The sequence below is a fragment of the Pteropus vampyrus genome, unplaced genomic scaffold, assembly GCF_000151845.1.
Source record: "Pteropus vampyrus isolate Shadow unplaced genomic scaffold, Pvam_2.0 Scaffold177, whole genome shotgun sequence".
Taxonomy (NCBI): Eukaryota; Metazoa; Chordata; class Mammalia; order Chiroptera; family Pteropodidae; genus Pteropus; species Pteropus vampyrus.
Window position 1 is genome coordinate 2565601 of NW_011888958.1, and position 4799 is coordinate 2570399.

Below are 4799 nucleotides of genomic sequence, written 5' to 3' on the forward strand. Positions count from 1 at the left end.
GCCATGGCGGCCGCCCCTTCCTTCTCATTGGAAGCGGCTTCTGACCATTTGCGCCAATAGGGTGGATCTTGCGGAGAGGGCGGGGGTTTGGAGTTTCGGCTCCGCCCAGGCCTGGCGTTAAGGCCGCGTGTCCGCAGGCGTGTTTGGGCCGGGCGCATTTGGGGGCGTGGCCTGGAGCTCTAGGGGAGGGGAAGAGGTGGGGAAGGGGCGGGCCGGAGGCCGCGTTCTGACCCCAGAAGCTCCCAGGCGCCCTCCTCCCAAACGGTGGCTGCCCCATCCAGCACTGGCTATCTTCTGAATCCGCTGCCGACTGATCCAACCTGTAGAAGTTCTTTCGCCGCTCGGGGCTACTGTCTTCAAAACCGAGACTTGGGGAGGAGGAAAGATTGTATTATGGGAATGACAAAGATGGCTCTGAGATGAGGGAGAAAAAAAGAAACAGGTGAACTGGTGGTGATGTCTTCGACAGTGACGTCAGGTAGCTGAGGCTGCTGACTCTAGGACTGCGTGGCTCCAAGGTGCAGAGCAGCTTGCCCAGAATTGCAGTCAGTAGGCCTTGCTTCTAGATCTAGTTCTGTTTCCTACTAGCTGTGTGACCTAGGGAAAGTCACTTCCCTTTCTGTGCCTTGATTTTTTATGTTGAAATAAAGAAGTTAATCTAGTATTCTGGTGTTTTTTCCAGCACACAGTCTGTTCATACAACCAATATTTCCAGAATATTCTCCATGTGCTATGCCTGTTTTAGGTGTCTGCTGACAGCCATCAGATCTAAAAAGGGAATGGAAACCTGTGATGGGCACTTGACCAGAAGTGACAGTTTTGTGAAGAGAGCTGCGTTCAAATAGGCCAGGATTGGTTTTTGCCTCAAATAGGTCTGGTGAGTGGCTGGACCCATTGGAAAATACGTCGTGGGGTTTATCAACTGTACCTGTGTGTGAAAGCATTTTAATCAATAACAAAAAAGGTATGATTTCCACTCTTCAGGAATTCACAAACAAATGCAAGGTGTGGAGTGGGGGAGATGATGCTAGAAATGAGAGAAGTGAGTATAGTCAGAATAAAAGACAACTTTATGAAGCTTGAGCAGCCTGAAAGGAAAGGCAGACAGAAATCCTAAGCTGAACAAACAACCCCATTGGAAGCCTGTTCAAGGAATAATGTGGCTTTTTGTTTGTTTGTTTGTTTGTTCGTTTGTTTGTTTGGATGGGATAAGAGTCTTGGCAGCAAAACCAGCAAGGTAGGTTGGGTCAAATGTTAGAGAAAGGAGCAGGCAGAGGGAGCCTCTGAAGGTTTGAGAGTTGGGGACTAACGTTGAGTGTCAGGGAAATCACCCGGTCAGCACTGTAGACAAACTTGGAGAGGAAATATTGTGGAAGTCAGCTAGGAGACTTGTCAGGAGCTTATTGCAGCAACAGTCCCTGTGGAAAGTGATCAAGCCTGAACCAGAGTGGTGGCAGCTGGGATGGGAGGGGTAGATGGGAGACACATTTCAGTGAAGGGAAAATCTGTAAGATTTGAACTCTGTGAGAAGAGTCAAACTGGATTCTAAGCTGAAGATCCAGGGTTGTTGGAGAAAGTCAGGAGTTAGCTGGGGGCTTACTGAGTGAATGAATGGCAAACAGCCAGCCAGGGCCTTATTGAATTTCCATTGAGGGAACAGTGGAATAAGCACCGGATATGCTTTGGGGACCTACAACAGGCACACCGAGAGAAAAAGAACATTTGCAAATCAATGCACAAAGGAAGTTGAATCTTAGGCAAATCTTTTTGGCATTTCTGAACCTCAGTTTCTTCACAGGCAAAATGAGGATAATGATAAGATTGTCTGAGGAGTAAATGTGATGACTGTAAAGCACCTCACTGCTTGGTCTATACTCCTTTCGACTGAGCACCCTCTCTTACTAGGATGGCTTGATATCTAAATTGTGTATATTATCACAAAAGTTAAAATAATTCCTTTTTTTCCATTTCATTTCCAGAATTGGAGGGCAAGGCAAATAAAAATTTTTCTTTGAAATGGTATCTAAAATGAATCAACATTACATTTGACTACATAAAAAAATAAGCAATACTTTTATAGTTCTTGTCACATGCCTCATATTTTTTAAAGTTTTTTCCCATATATTTATTCTTTTAATTACAACCCTGTGAGGTAGGTACTATTACTATCAGTACTTCGCTGATGAATTGAGTCGTGGAGAGGTTAAGTAACTTGTTCAAGGTCACATGGCTGATGAGTGGCAGAGCCAGGATTCAAACCCAGGCAGTCTGCTTTGAGAGTTTGTGCTCTCAAGGCAAAAACTATCATAAATGAAAGTCGAAATACATACTCAATTTGGTAAAAATATCTATAATTCATCACAGAAGAGGGCTAATTTTCCTAATACATAAAGTGCTCCTCCAAATAAACTCAATAGAAACAGGAGCAGTGGCTATACCAACTATACAGAAAAGGAAGTAAACATGAAAGGATGCTTGACCTCAGTCACTTAAAGGAAAATGTAGTTTAAAACTCCTCTGACTTATCCTTTTTCATAACTGGTTAGGCAAAATCCAGAAACTTGTTAATACTCAGGCTCTCATACAATCTCTAAGAGAGACAATTTGGCAACATATCAAAATTTATCGAAAATATATGTACCTTTGACCTAGCAATTATACTGCTAGAAATTCATCCTAAAAATATATTTGCTTATGTGCAAAATGACTTATGTGCATGGAACATTGTATAATAATGAAAATATGGAAGCCATCTTAATGTCCATTAGTAAGAGACTACTTCAGAAAATGATAGTACATTCATTCAATAAAAATATCATGCACTAAAAAAAAAAAAAAGAGAGTGAGGAGGCTCTTTATATACTGATATAAAATTACCTCCAAGATGGATTCTTGGTGAAAAAAATCAAGGTGAAGAACAATGTGTAAAATATTATATAGAGTGAAAAATGTGTATGTGTGCACATAGGGACATGCATGCTCATGTATAACTAACTTCCTGATACATAAAAAATCTGATAATATTGGTTACTTCTAGAGAGGGGATCCATGTACTTAGGAGAAAGGGATGAAGGAGATTTTCACCATATACTTCATTGTACCTTTTGCATTTTGACTATGTGCATATATTACCTATTAAAATATAAAATTTAAATATTAATTAAAACAAATCTACATGTTATGGACAGCAACCAACTGCGGAGGTTGTCTACTTTAAGAGGTGACTTTGTAAATGTGTTGCTAAAGGAACTAGGATGCCTGTCAAATCCTATCATAGAGACAATTATCCAAAATATAATCAATACAAGAGAAACAATCAAATTAGCATGTCCATTATACGATAACAGTCTACCCAGAGCTCAGAAAAAGGATCCTTTTAATCAAAATTTGTCAATGTTTATTCAGTAATATCCAAGGGATGCGTATATCTTGTTCACTGGAAATCTGAATCCAGAAAATTCTCCAGTCCCTTCTCTAACGTGAATTAAATATCCCGCAAAACTCTCCAAAACCCTTTGTACAATTACATGTTGACTGCACTGCTGATGACTGATTCTACTACCTAGTGACCATGATTCTGGAAGGGAGAGGTCCCTGGGTAATGGGCAAGAATATTCTAGATGCCGGGAAGTTCTATATCCCAGTAATAATGAACTTATACAGTATTGGTATTCTATATCCTGGGGTATACTGATATAATCAATTGTTGGAACCCATAAACTCAAGGACAAGACTTGTGGTACCTCTAAAATATTATTCTTAGCTAGTTAGCAGCTGACCAATTGAACAATTAATAATACACGCTTGACGCAGAAAACTTAAGAAATAGAAAAGTAAAAAGTAAAAAAACAGCTACCTGAATTACCTCTGCTAAATTCGTTCCTCCAAAAACCACTTTTAATATCTGGATGTCTATTTCTAAGCAGATGTTTGTTATAGTTATTTACATAGTCTATTAATTCATTCAACAAATATTTCCTGAGCACTCAGAATGCTATTCCTGTTCTAGGTGCTGGAGATTTGTATTTTTAAAATAATAATAAAAAAATTATTTGAAACAATCACAAACTAATAGAAAATTCCAAATACAGTGCAGAGAACTTTCATATTGGATTACTTTTAGTTTATATTTTCCATAAACAAGGGCATTCTTCTACATTTCCACAATATAACTATCAGAATCAGGAAATCAACACTGATAACACCGTTGCCAATTAATTCTCAGCCCCACTCGAGTGTTACCCATTGTCTCAGTAATTTTCTTTATGGCAAAAGGATCCAGTTCCAAATCACATGTTGTATTTAGTTATGTCTCTTGAGTCTCCTTCAGTCTAGAACAGTTCCTCAGTCTTTCTTTAATTTTCATGACCTTGACATTTGAAGATTATAAGCCAGTTAATTTGTAGAATGTCACTCAATTTGGGCCCTCAATTTGGGTTTGTCTGATATTTTCCCATGGTTCGATTCAGACTGCGTCTTCAGCAGAAGATCAGAGAAGCGACACTGCATTCTTCTCATTGCAGCCTCTCAGGTGGCACATGATCTTGATTTGTCCCATTATGGGAGATGTTAACTTTCACTTCTTGATTAAGGTGACATTGTAAAGTTACTCTTTTTCCTTTTTTATTAAAATATATATATTTTTATTTTGAAATAATTATAGACTCACCGGAAGTTGCAAAATTAGTAGAGAAGTCCCTGCACCCTTCACTGAGCTTCCTATCTTACATAACCATAGTTCGATATTTTTCTTTTTCTTTTTGTAATTTGGTTAGTATTTGTGAGTCTATGTAAATATC